This window comes from Oncorhynchus keta, chromosome 32, assembly GCF_023373465.1.
Source record: "Oncorhynchus keta strain PuntledgeMale-10-30-2019 chromosome 32, Oket_V2, whole genome shotgun sequence".
Classification (NCBI taxonomy): domain Eukaryota; kingdom Metazoa; phylum Chordata; class Actinopteri; order Salmoniformes; family Salmonidae; genus Oncorhynchus; species Oncorhynchus keta.
In genome coordinates this window covers 11,959,561-11,974,461 of record NC_068452.1, presented here as the reverse complement: position 1 = coordinate 11,974,461, position 14,901 = coordinate 11,959,561, and the positions used below count along the sequence as shown (strand labels likewise).

At 41.1% G+C, this 14,901-nt stretch overlaps 1 pseudogene; it reads left to right on the top strand.

Annotated features, from left to right (window-relative positions):
• LOC127914383 (zinc finger protein 180-like) overlaps positions 1-14,901 on the top strand; it is a 184,517-nt pseudogene that overhangs the window by 164,345 nt on the left and 5,271 nt on the right.

The following is a 14,901-nucleotide window of genomic DNA, read 5'->3' as shown; positions in this document are numbered from 1 at the left end:
AAGGCTGGAGAGAGAGGGTGCCATAAATCTTGACCCTTTGTCAATCCAAGTAATTCTCCAAGAGGTGAATGTTTAAGTTTATGTTTATATTGATGCTGTGTTTATAGCCCCTTATAGACATGTTGTAAGTGTAATGCCATTTGCCATGGATTCATGTACATATATGTGCATTGCACAGTTATAACCCTTAACTAATGCTATTTACATGTGTGTATATCCTTGTTTTATAGAACCACAACAATAAAATTCCAAGTCATTCAGATTATTTATTATTATATTATTATATTATATTATTATTATTATTATTATTATTATATTATTATATATATTATTATATATTATTATTATTATTATATTATTACCAAAACCATATCAACCTCTTCAAATGGAAACAGGTGTGTCTGTGTGTGTGTTGGTGATTATCAAGAGTACCGTGATGGGCCTCAACATCATGTTCTAACCGGACAACACTATTCATCTTATTTAAGAACCCAGAAACAAATCATGTCTGAAGTTCTGTTTTGTGGAGGACTTCGATTGTGGCGTTCTTAACGTTTCCCTAACGCTTGCTAGCTCAAAATGTTGTGCAATTATACCAAGACACCTTTCAAAGTTGAATGGCAAGTCTGTGCCACATCTGGGGATTATTCAAGAGTGGGAGGTCGATATGACAAAATGGCCGCATATTACCTACGAAAACAGCTTAAATGATTTTGTCTTGTGTCTCAGTGTGGATGGGTCAGGGATGAGGAGCTACAAAAGCACAGAGTCATATCAATACCTCCAAAGCTGCAAACTTGGGCGGATGCTTAAATCTTGAGGATGACAACCTGGTGTTCCGCAAAGCAGATGTCCAGCCCAGTCAGAGCAAAACGAATCATCATTCTGCCTGGATTCCTGTGTCATCTGTCGACACGGTACAGGCTGTTCTTGTGTTTCAGGGCAGGTCGAAGTCTTGCAGTCATGCAGCTTGGCTTACTATGGAAGTTGGCTAGCTCACTGGCTTTTTGTTTATCATAACTTGCCCTTTCTATGAGTCATACGTTTGATGTTAGCTAGTTACTTAGATAGCTAATTGTGAAGATACCATATCACAGACCAGAACTGATAACGTTAATTATTACAACATGCACACACGATTCTTGGTTTCAATGGCTCATTGTGTTGGTTTCAATGGCTCCTTGTGTAAGTATATCAGTCTAATCTCGAATTGCAATGAGGTAGGTACAGAATCAAGGTGAGTTTTACAATCAAATAGGAAATTACCAACATAACCTAAACCTACTAATTTAAAGGGAACTGTGTAAACTAGTCAATTGTGAACAACATGTAAACTAGTGTTCTGTACTGTAATTGACTATTCAAATAATAGCTTTTTGAAGTTGCAGAATTCTACAATTCTCATAAAATACAGTGCAATTGAAGTAAATAAACCCCTCAACTTGCATTCTGTGACATCTGTATCAATAAAAAAAATCAGTCCAGGAGACAGGGGTGGCCTGTACAGATGAACAATGCCTGTGGAACTTGGGGAAACAGCGGAATTTAGCGCAAAAAAGGTTGAGCGGAATCTGTTGAGTTCTCTGACAGCCCCCAGCCGCTTCTCCATCTCTACCTCCAACTCCTGGGTACCACTCCCACAACGCACATAAGAATAGTTTGGAAGGGGCCAATGTTCCAATGAGGTGCCTTCTGCACAAGTGCATCAAAGCTCAACCAAACAGTCAGCAAGTTCCAGCAGCAGCCACACAGCCTCATGGTGAACACGGCATCAACAGTGTCAGAAATGCTTGTCATTTTATAACATTTATGTTAAGCTGGAGGAGTGTAAATGTGCCAGCTTTTGGAGGTTGCGAAAACACAGATTGCCTCCTATGCGTGGTATGACGCACGTAAACTTCGGATCACTGCTAGCTCAGCAAAGAAGGTTCCTGTGTGCACCTCAACAAATCCTGACAACATTGTGCGGGAGCATCTCTTCCCCAGGTTCCATGGGAACTCAGCAACCACATATGGTAAGGAGAACAAGCAGGTGGCCTACACATGGATGGAGAGCTGTGGGTTTAGTCTGGAGGCACAGTAGTGAGTGTCAAGAAGCCATGGTTTTTTGCAAGTCCAGATGGAGTGTTAAACTCTCAAGAACTTCTAGAAATCAAATGTCCTGTTCTGAGTAAGAAGTGTGAGTCTCTGGCTGAACTGTTCTCTGGCAAACTCACCGATGTGACGCTGGTGGATGGGGTTCCTCAGCTGCAACCTAATGGAGCCTTTGGGTACTACATGCAAGTGCAAATGGGCATGTTATGCACATGACTGAAAAGATGCAAACTGCTATCTGGGCTCCATCCAAGCAGGTTGTTATTGATATGCCTTTTGATGCAAAGTTCTGTGCTGATGATATCTCTAAACTAAAGGCATATTATTTCACAGATATGCTGTCAAGTATATTATATGAGTTCCAGTCAGGTAGACTAAATCTATGCTCCAAATATGTTAATTTATGTGGTATCAAGACTCGGTCTGAATAATTTGTTTGTAAATAGTGATTATTTTGGTGTCTTGTAAAGCTCACTGTCAGATCTACCTTAATATCTAAGCATAACTCTTGATGTTGTTTTTGTCTTGCATAGTTCTCTTCATGTGCACATTAACCTGATTATATTTGCATAATTCTTCTTGGTGTTTATGTTTTGCCTTGTACAGCTCTCTTCATATATTTTTAACTCCTTATGATTTATGAATATTATATTGTACCTTGTATAGCTTTTTCTTCTCATATGGCACTTCATGAACTTATCTAAGCATACCGTAACTCATCTTGCTCTTGGCAAATTATGGTGTTAATAAAAACACAATGTAATTCCACTTTGTTGACATTTTCTTTTATACTTAACATTTTGAAATTAAGGATGAGGAGGCATGTCTAAGGGTTTGAAATGTGTTTCAGCTTGATTCTGGGTTTGGTGTTCAAGGGCACAAATTAACAAAAGTGTGGCACTTGATAAACAGTTGTCTTCCCTCTTGGTCTGTTAGAGACATTTTGGTGTTGAAGAAAAGGTATTTTAAATAGATTTAAGAAGGCATGAACAGGCAAAGTTACAGTACATTTCAAATGCAGGAACATTAAAATGATTCAGATTTAACAGGAAACGAATATATATATATATATATATATATATATATATGTGGATGAAATTATAATGTATAAAGTTACATTTCAGATTGATGGGAACAGTCTGGGAGAGGATTTCTAACACCTTGTGTGGTCTGATAACTCTCAACATGTGTACGCACATTAGCCATCCTCCTCGTCAGACAGCTGGCCTCCTTTCTGAGGGAAGGCTGCTACAGTATGGCATGGTTTATCTTCCTCTCATACAACAGATCTCAGATGGTGAAGCAAGTGCCATAACTTCATTGCGAAGGCCTAATTCCAGGAAGACAGAGTTTTGGGTGATGAACTGGTCACTGCATCTGCCTCTATATGCAGGAGAAATGGACATAATGAGTACACATGGAGCAAAGACAACCAAATACTGTAGAGTATTGCTGGAATAATAGTGGCTGTATGACCTCCCTCTGGAATCGATAATATGTGCTATCTGAAGAGTGTTTTTATAGCAATCGATGCAAGTGGTGTTGGGGAACTTCTCTTTGAAGCACTGAGGCATTTTTTCTGGATTGTCTCCCTCAGCCTCCATGGAATGTAGATCCTCATGTGCTCTTCCATTGTGCCAATCCAGTAGGAAAGGACTCTGCTCCCTACTCCCTGGGACACAGCAAAGCGTTCAGCAAGATCACCCTGGAATAGATTCAGCTTCATCAAGGTTATCAGTATTCGATCAATGATATGCATGTGTCAAATTGCTGCAGAAATGCTACATGGTCAAAGAAACCACTAAGAGGAAGGCCAGTATACAACACAGAGCTAGTGTCATTCTTCAAGATGGTGTGGGTCAATGGCTCTGCACCACCACATTGGGTTTGTTTGTGGCAGGTGGGCTTGTTGACTGGTTCTCTTGACACTTAGCTGTGATCAGTCAGTGCTGGAACCTCCCATTGAGTATCAGCCTCTTGATGCTGCGGTGGCATTGGCACACTCAGATCAGATGCTGCATCACCACAGTTGTCAAACAAACATAAGAGAGACCACGAGTTGAACAAAATATCATACACAGACAGCCTACTGGTCATGGTTAGGTTAAAAAAAACACACTTGAACATTTAATCATTTACCTAGTTAGACATTTCATGAGCATCACCAGCAATGATGGGGATACTCATGGCATTGGGGAGACATAGTCAGACAGAAATCGTTGGACAGCTAACAATGTTGGGACTAACTAGCTAGGCTAGTTAGCGAGCAACACTGTATCAGATGGGCTGCCCACAAGCTAGCTAGCTAAGTGAGTATGCTAGGCAACAGTTTGTTAGTTACAGTATGTTAAGACTTAGGAGTGGCTACCTACTACTAACATAGTAAGCTAGCTAACTTCTGCTTGATTCAGGACAACCCATATGTGATGGTTAAGTAGCGAGTAGCAGCTATCTAACAGTAACAGTACCTGTATTTGTTGATGTCCTGATGAGACTTCTATTTCTGGTCTGTACTGGAGTAGGCTGGACAATAGAATATGTCCAAATTCACCTAAGGCTGAAAAATGGCAAAATAACGTAGGCTAAACTGGAACACTATAACGCGAGCCCAAAGCAAATTAATCGCCTAAATGGCACAAAAAAATGTATCCTTTTTAATTTTACTACTATAATCTGTTTTTAGGATGAAACTGAAAAATAACAATTTATTTAGCAAGTGCACATCCGCACCTTGATGGTACCAAGTGTGCTTATGTCTGCATAATGAGGAAGTAGGGAAAAAATGGCAACTTCTGACTATTTCTGGTCGGGCAATGGATGACATCAGAGTATGCTGCCCAACCTTATGTAATTAGAAAGAGGAGATTATCCTGACTAAAATTGTGTTCGATTTGAAAAAAAATCTAAATATACACATTGCAAGATATTTGGCGAAATATACCAACCAGCATGCCTCTCTATAGGAAAACGATGGGGGGTGCTCAGCATTCCAAGGGAAAAGGGTATTTTGGGGCTAGCGTCTGATGACAACGGAGTACGCTGCCCAGCCTTACATAATTATAAAGAGGAGATTCTCATTATTAAAATGGTGTTATATTTTAAAACATCTAAATATACACATTGCGAGATATTTGGCGAAATAGACAGACATTCCTGCAGTTGAAGTCGGAAGTTTACATACACTTAGGTTGGAGTCATTAAAACTTCAACCACTCCACAAATTTCTTGGGAACAACCTATAGTTTTGGCAAGTCGGTTAGGACATCTACTTTGTGCATGACACAAGTAATTTTTCCAACAATTGTTTACAGACAGATTATTTAATTTATAATTCACTGTATCACAATTCCAGTGGGTCAGAAGTTTACATACACTAAGTTGACTGTGCCTTTAAACAGCTTGGAAAATTCCAGAAAATGATGTCATGGCTTTAGAAGCTTCTGATGGGCATAATGTGTGTCAATTGGAGGTGTATCTGTGGATGTATTTCAAGGCCTACCTTCAAACAGTGCCTCCTTGCTTGACATCTTGGGAAAATCAAAAGAAATCAGCCAAGACCTCAGAAAAAAATTTGTAGACCTCCACAAATCTGGTTCATCCTTGGGAGCAATTTCCAAACGGCTGAAGGTACCACGTTCATCTGTATAAACAATAGTACGCAAGTATAAACACCATGGGATCACCCATCCATCATACCGCGCAGGAAGGAGATGCGTTCTGTCTCCTAGAGATGAACGTACTTTGGTGCGAAAAATGCCAGACTACGGTTTGCAACTGTGCATGGGGAAAAATATTGTATTTTTTTGGAGGAATGTCCTCTGGTCTGATGAAACAAAAATAGAACTGTTTGGCCATAATGACCATTGTTATGTTTGGAGGAAAAAGGGGGAGGCTTACAAGCCAAAGAACACCCTCCCAACCGTGAAGCACGGGGGTGGCAGCATCATGTTGTGCGGGTGCATTGCTGTAAGAGGGACTGGTGCACTTCACAAAATAGATGGCATCATGAGGCAGGAAAATGATGTGGATATATTGAAGCAAAATCTCAAGACATCAGTCATGAAGTTAAAGCTTGGTCACAAATGGGGAAATGGCTTAAGGACAACAAAGGCAAGATGTTGGAGTGGCCATCACAAAGCCCTGACCTCAATCCCATAGAAATTGTTTGGGCAGAACTGAAAAAGTTTGTGCGTGCAAGAAGGCCTATAAACCTGACTCAGTTACACCAGCTCTGTCAGGAGGACTGGGCCAAAATTCACCCAACGTATTGTGGGAAGCTTTTGGAAGGCTACCTGAAATGTTTGACCCAAGTCAAACAATTTAAAGGCAATGCTACCAAATATTAATTGAGTGTATGTTAACTTCTGACCCACTGGGATTGTGATGAAGGAAATACAAGCTGAAATAAATCAATTTCTCTACTATTATTCTGACATTTCACATTCTTAAAATAAAGTGGTGATCCTAACTGACCTAAGACAGGGGATTTTTATGAGGATTCAATTTCAGGAATTGTGAAAAACTGAGTTTAAATGTATTTGGCTAAGGTGTATGTAAATTTCCGACTTCAACTGTATACAGTGTATATATATATAAACTCAGCAAAAAAATGAGTTTATATATATATATATATTAGTATTTACAAATTCACCACATTTATGATTGTATATGGGAATCAAAACGCTTTCATGAATGTTCACCATGTGCTGATGTGCTCAGCACTGTCAACAGACCCCATTATGACATCACAATGTCATGGAAGCCTTGTCATGATATCATTGCTGGTTCCATCTGACAAGCAACATTTCATTTCCACTCATGATCGGTTAAGTTCTTATTTTGAGAGTGTTTGTTAATATTTATCATCAATGGCTTATCGGGGAAGAAAATCAAGTGAGTTTGACAAACTCCAGAAGGAGAACTCTCAGATGAGGAGCGTCATTGAAAACTTGAGGAAGCAAAACATGGCTTTAAACCAACAGGATGACCAGCACAAGTTTTCAACTTTTGTAAGGCTCATCAGTTTTTCAAACATTTTTCAAGTTTCGAGTTTATTTTGTGGTTTCATAGACATACAATAGACTACATCCATAAAATCTTTAGCTTAAAAGCTTTTTATGACACACTGTAGAAACTATTTTGCCTACTTCACTTCTGCTATTCATTTCATACTGTCCCATTGTGATCCAGGGATATCAGGAGAGATACCCAATCCCAGAGGGCCATCGTGGCTTCATCAGTGATGCCAGACTTCTGCAGATGCAGAGAGCTGAGAGAGAGGCCATGGAAGCAAAGCAAAGAAAGATAAGTGCTATCCATGACAATTATGTCCGGACTGCTCTCATCGGGGTTGGCAGCACCTTCGCGCACCACTTTGCCCCCTCTATTCAGTGTATTCCGCGGCCGAAAGCTCCACCGAGGCCTTTGCCACGAAGGCTTGAACACATAGCTCTGGCCCCACTGAAGAACGTGGTAGGGGTGGACGGAGCCCAAGTTCGACCTGGATCTCACTCTCTGGAGTCCATCCAGGTAAATACGTCATTCAGCAGCAGTAGCGTGTGGCCTGTTCCTGTCCCTCCCAATGCAGCTCCCTCCAAGAGTGGCAAGAAGAAGAAGGGCAGGCAGGGAGTCAAAGCCCTGAAAGTCCAGTCGGACCAGGGCTGTGCTAACAACAACAGACCCATTGACCTGATGGAGGAGGTGAGGGACATCGAGGCTCATCTGAAGGAGGATAAGGTAAGATGGACTTCAAATTTATTGTAAATGTGAAAATTTGCAGTTCAGAATTATACTTGGACTGATAAATTGCCAAAACAGAGTGGTTCCATGTCTTAAAATCAAATCAAACTTTCTTTGTCACATGCGCCGAACACAACAAGTGTAGACCTTACCGTGAAACCAACAGTGCAGTTCAAGAAGAGTTAAGAAAATATTTACCAAATAAACTAAAGTAAAAAATCATAATTAAAGTAACACAATGACATAACAATAATGAGGCTATAAATAGGGGGTATCGGTACCGAGTCAGTGTGCGGGGGTACAGGTTAGAAAGGATGCTCTTTGACAGCATGATAGAATCTATCCTAGAATACAAGATCTCTCTGTGTATTAGTTTATGTATATACTAGTTCTATATGTATTTCTATGATGGGAGCATTCTTTTCTGGTCTACGCCAAAGGTGGTACATGAGATGAAGGCCATGGGCAGGAGAAGTTTGGGCTCGGCCATGTCCATGGGGGAAATTGCCACCAGCTCTCCGGGAAGCCTGAGCTCAGTGGATATGAACACCCCTGCGGAACTCCGTGAGTACTTGGATGTCGGGACCCCGGTCATTTCGCGTGACAGCCCACCCAGGCCTGCTCCCCCACCTACCAAGCCCAGGAGAAAACTGCCTCGGCCTATAAGGTTCCTTAGCCTGCCAAAGGCTGCCACCGACTCAGGTCAGTCCCTCTAATGTACTCACACTAATGTAAATTAGACAGGGAGATGAAGCTAGGTAGAGTGACAGAAAAACAGTTTGAAGGGAAGGGACACAAATGGCTTTAGCCCAGGGCTAAGACATTTTTCCACACCTGCTTTGCCTGTTTCACAGTGAGATAACCTTTACTCAAGGCTAATTGTACCCTGCTTCTGTGCAGGGTGAGCACCAAAAAAAAAATGGTGCTAAATTAAAAATTATATGATATCATAATGAACTAAGATGTTCTAGTGTTTAAAGCTATAAACAGATATGGAAATTGGTAGATACATAAATAAATACATACAGTTCATAGAGATAAATGTCTGCTGTCAACCCATAGATAAGAAGGCAGCCAGTGAGCCAAAGGGCCAAATAAAGAACCAGGCCAGATTGCAGCCCCTGTCCAACCCAGAGCAGGCCCTGACTAAGACCTTCAAGCTGCTCCACTCTTCCTCTGATGACTGGTGAGCATTCACTGTAGACGAGACCAATGGAGCTAGGCTAAAGGAAGCACAGTGTAGTGTCCTTGGAAATATAGATTTGAGCTACAGAGCGTAGAAACTTCTGAAATTAAGAGATCAGAGTCCTAAATGATTAACATCATTATGTTTTCGGAAAATGTTGTGGAAATTGCTTACCTTTCTTTCACTGAATTGCAGGGAGAAGAAGATCGAGGGCTTGACCTCTCTCCGTGTGATGGCTCAGAACCACATGGAAATACTGATGCCTAAACTCCATGATATCTGCCTTGCCATTATAAATGAGGTAGCTGTATTCATTCACCTGCACAAATCTGCTACATTTGGAGAACAAGTCAAATTATTGTGTCATGTTTCTGATGTTCGTGTGTTGTACTGCTCAACATTAATAGCTGGTCCTGTGTGTGTTATAATGATGATTCAGGTGAAGAACCTGCGCTCTGCAGTGTCCTGTGCTGCCATGGCCACACTTGGTGACATGTACGTTCACCTCCAGAGGGCCATGGACAGTGAGGTGGAGGGGACAGCACGCGTGCTGCTGCACAAAGCCAGCGATGCCAACACCTTTATCCGGCAGGGCGCCAACTTTGCCCTGGGTCATATGGTGCAGAGCTGCACCCCTACCCGTGTCATGAATTCCCTGCTGGTCGGTGGGCTGAGGTAAAGAGGGAGAGGGGTCAATTAACACTCACTAAGGGTAGATCCAGACTTCCACAAATGTTCACTTTGCCTCACATTGAAAGTTTGACTCGAGTGGAAGTTAGGATTCACTCCAAATATCCATGATGTGACAATACAATAAAATAATTGATATGTAGTTAACTTTCTGGTGCAAAATGGTCACTGCTCACTTAGGCATACCTGTAATGTTCTTCGTCGGGCGAAAGAGAGGAGGACCAAAATGCAGCGTGTTGATTATCCGTTTTAATAGAATACTTGAACAAAAAACAATAAACTGACAAAATGAACGAAGACGAAACAGTCCCGTAACGTGAACACTGGAAACAGGAACAATCACCCACACCCCACAATACAAAACAGGTTACCTAAATATGGTTCCCAATCAGAGACAACGACTAACACCTGCCTCTGATTGAGAACCATATCAGGCCAAACACATTGAAACAAACAAACTAGACATACAACATAGAATGCCCACTCATATCACACCCTGACCAACCAAAACATAGAAACAAACAACGCAAACTATGGTCGGAGTGTGACAATACCACACATTAGATTAGATTCAACTTTATTGTCATTGAACAAGCACAAGTACAGTACAACGAAATGCAGTTAGCATCTGACCAGAAGTGCAAATAAAAGAGTGCAAAAAATGTACAAGTAAAACAATTAAGTACAAAGTATGTTATTAAGTGGGATGTATAAATGTGCAATGAAGGCAAATGGCAAGTGCAAGGAGGCATGCAACTGAAATGCAGGGAAAGCAACAATGAGGTTACCGAGGTAGACATGTACATGTACAACTGAATTATGTCCTTCATCAGATTTCGCAAAGCAATGTCCGAGTCCAGGAGTACCGCGAAGAGTGCAAAGAGAGTAGTGCATCAAGGTCCCTGAGAGGCAGTACTAAGATGTGGGCGGGTGGATATGGCTCGTGCCGTGCCACAGAGTTCAGCAGGGTTACAGTAGCTGGAAAGAAACTGTTCTTGAGCCTGCTAGTGTGGGAATGTAGAGACCTGTACTGCCTGCCTGATGTTAGGAGGGCAAACCATTTGTGGCATGGATGTGAAGGGTCCCTGATGATGCCGCTTGCGCTGGAGGTCTACGATGGCAGGGAGCTGGGCACCAGTGATGTGCTGGGTGGTTTTCACCACCCGTTGCAGGGCCTTCCGGTCGGCCACGGAGCACCCGCCAAACCACACTGTGGCGCAGTTAGTCAGATTGCTCTCAACCGTGCAGTGGGAAAAGTTCACCAGGATCTTGGGAGACAGGCAGGCCTTCTTCAGCCTCCTCAAAAAGTACAGGCGCTGCTGCGCCTTTTTGACCAGGGTTGACATGTTGAGGGTCCAGGAGAGGTCATCGGAGATGGAGACACCCACTTCATGATCTTGGGGGTGAGTGCAACAGATTGTAGGTCATTCAGGCTTGATGTGGTCGACTGCTGTGGCAGTGACAGATTGAAAATTAGTATTAGGGCCGGGACAATACCAGTATCGCAATATATTTTCAATGCCAAAAATGAAAACGCAAAGCAGATCTCACTCTTTGGTCCTTTAAAAACCTGCTGTATGTAAAATATTGTGTGATATAGCGTGGAAATTAAATGAATATTACTCAGGATGACAACATAATTATATTTGTCTGATTTCCTAAAGAAGTTAAATCTGCTTCGTGTTTTGGATACTGGTATCGTCCCGGAACTAATTAGCAGTGGATGTGTGTCATCTCCACACAAGAACATTTGTTAACACTTTATATGAAAGTGATGCTCCAGAGCAGGGCCGGCTCTAGCCTCTTGGGGAGATTTGGTTGGGGGCCCACCAAGCGGGCCCCCAAAAATGATAGCACCCCTCTTAACGGCGGCGAGAAACATGTGCATATTAAAGTTAATTTCCTGTAATTCGACACTATAGTAAATGGTGACCCCGATGTGATATATCATACAGATACTTTGGACTATATTTGAGTTTATTCTATTATATTATTCTATTGGGGCAGCAGGTAGCCTAGTGGTTAGCGCGTTGGACTTGTAACCGAAAGGTTGCAAGATCGAATCCCGAGCTGACAAGGTAAAAATCTGTCGTTCTGTCCCTGAACTAGGCCGTCATTGTAAATAAGTATTAAAATTAACATATTTATAATGAACATTTGGCCTATGTGAAGGCGAATATGCAAGCAATCTATATTTTTGAATTATGGAAATCGACTCGTAGTAATGATTTGATCAAAAAAGGCAAGAATGTTCTCACATTTGATTCGAATAGGGATGACATTCTTTAGTACTGGCAATATACACTGAGTATACCAAACAAAGAGGGCGGGGGGGTCTGGTGAACAAGTCAGGGTTCTATGGCCGCAGGCAGAACAGCAGAAACAGGGTCAGCAGCACGACCAGGTGGACTAGGGACGGGGACAGCCAGGAATCGTCAGGCCAGATAGTCCTGAGGCATGGTCCTAGGGCTCAGGTCCTCTAAGAGAGAGAGAGAGATGGGAGAATTAGAGGGAGCATATATAAGATCACACAGGACACCAGATAAAAAAGGAGAATTACACCGGATATAACAGAATGACTCTAGCTCCTCGTTCAAAGGCACTCAAATATTGTCCATATTGTCTCAATACTTAAAAATCCTTATTTAACCTGTCACCACCCCTTCATTTATACTGATTGAAGTGGATTTAACAAGTGACATCGATAATTGGATTCTCCTGGTCAGTCTGTCATGGAAAGAGAAGGTGTTCTTAATATTTTGTATACTCAGTGTATTGACATGCATAAGAAACAATACAAGAGCATGTTAATTCCAAAGCTTGCTGTGTTTTTACTCTGGAAAAACTAATAGCAACACAGCAAACTATTGATGAACTTCCCAGAGGACATCAGAGCGCAACATAGAGCAATTGCAAACAGAGCTTCAAGCATACGTAAACGAGCATGATCTGACTAGGTCATTTCTACATGACGCGCAGCAAGATTTGTTCGAATAGAGCACAAATAGGCTCCAAAGTGACATGCCTGACTGAGATACAGATAGCTGCACAGTCAGTCCCACCTAGGGTGTGAGCGGCCATGCCAGAGTATGTGAGCTGAGTGAGGAGTGGAGCTTGCCCTATTTGACTGGAGCGTGGAGTTGAGTTTCCCAGAGGCTGGAGCTGAGTGAGTTTCCCAGAGGCTGGAGCGTCGGCTTTCTCGCCCCCTCCAATTTCTCTCCAGTAGTGCTCCAGTAGCACTCATTGTACAAGCTCAGGGCATGCCAAGCATGCATTTGTACTCTACTTGTGTGCTGCTGTAGCACCTTGCTTTAGCTACTGTCATCTAATATTCTAAATATCTTCATAAAGAATCTGATAAAACACACAGGTGAAAAATCAAGGTGACTCACAAAGATGAGGAGGACCAAGAGCAAGAGAGGTAGTGTGGTTATGTAGTATCCACAACTAAAGAATGAAAAGACAGGTATCCCGAAAGCATGTACTAACTATGTCTACATGCTAACAGAAAGGAACAAGGTGGGTAGCTAGCTAAGTGTGTCATTTTAGCACATTATTTATAAACAAAAAATAATCTCTAAACAGTTCAGTTCATTTTCCTTCTATTATCTATACAATAGGCCATTGATGGCATGTTAACTAACTCTATTACCTCTTTCAAGGAGCGTTCTGTTTTGATAGGGATATTTAGCATCCCAAGTGGCTCTGCAAGAGCTGAGAGGGTATTCTCTGTGGCTGGCCTGCTCTCCAGGCACAATCACATGATCCTGAAGCTACAGACTTTGGTCAAACTCATGTTTCTAAAAATGAATTCAAAGGCACTGTAGACTGAGCCTAAGGAGGCATTTTTCGTTTAATTTGCATTTAATCCTAAGTAAATCACACAGCATGTATGTGCAGTATATAGACTATAATGATTTAATACAACAACATGTTGTTCAAATGGAGTGCCTAATGTTCCTGCCAGTTTACACAGAACAAACTGGCTGCGCGTGTTGCCATCGTGCATCAATTTATTTTGTCCCCCTACACCAAAAGCGATCACGACACGCAGGTTAAAATGTGAAAACAAACTCTGAACCAATTACGTTAACTTGGGGACAGGTCGAAAAGCATTAAACATTTATGGCAATTTATCTAGCTAGCTTGCAATTACTAGCTAAATGGTCCTATTTAGCTAGCTTGCTGTTGCTAGCTAATTTGTCCTGGGATATAAACATTGAAACAAATTTCAATCCAGGGATGGTAGGTATCGCTGTACACCTATTGGTCCCATTATCCAAGCCTCGAAATCGAGAAGATGGAAATACTTCTAGTTTTTAATTAACTGCCTTTTTTCATCAGCATGCTAGGTTATTCCACAACACTTCCGGCAGCAACTCACCCCAACGCTAGACGTCACATTTTAATGGAATCACTTTTTTTGTTATGTCTTATACTTCCTCGTGTTATGTACTTCTTATTTTACTATTGCGTTATTTAGATTATTTTTAGCCATTGGTGGAGAGGTACTGTCTACTGATGTGTGCTAGCCATTCGGGAGTAACAACTCATTTATAAACATTTATAAAGTATATATAGTGAACACTTTAGATTAGGGGCTATTTGTGAGGCACTGAGGTATTAGTAAGTGCATGTACTCACATTCATAAATGCACTCATTATTAAATACACCATTCGTGACATTTGTAAATACATTTATAAATATTAAAACCGTTAATCAACCATTAACAAATGCCTTGACAATAACTTCTTCATAACTGGTTTATAGTACATTGGTAGTATTCAATCATTTACAAATTGTGAACATACTATGATCAAACACCTTATTAATTATCTGATAAATCATGAACAAATCATTTAAAATAGCGTTTATAAATGTGTAAATAACTATTTATAGATTTCTTATTGACATTTACAAATGTAGGAATAATGATTAATAAATGGTAAGTAAACTCTTTACAAACAGTTTATAAAACTGCAGAACCACTCCTTTATTGGGGGTGTCTTGCTAATTGCCTATAATTTCCACCTGTTGTCTATTCCATTTGCACAACAGCATGTGAAATGTATTGTCAATCAGTGTTGCTTCCTAAGTGAACAGTTTGATTTCACAGAAGTGTGATTGACTTGGAGTTACATTGTGTTGTTTAAGTGTTCCCTTTATTTTTTTGAGCAGTGTATAAAGTCTT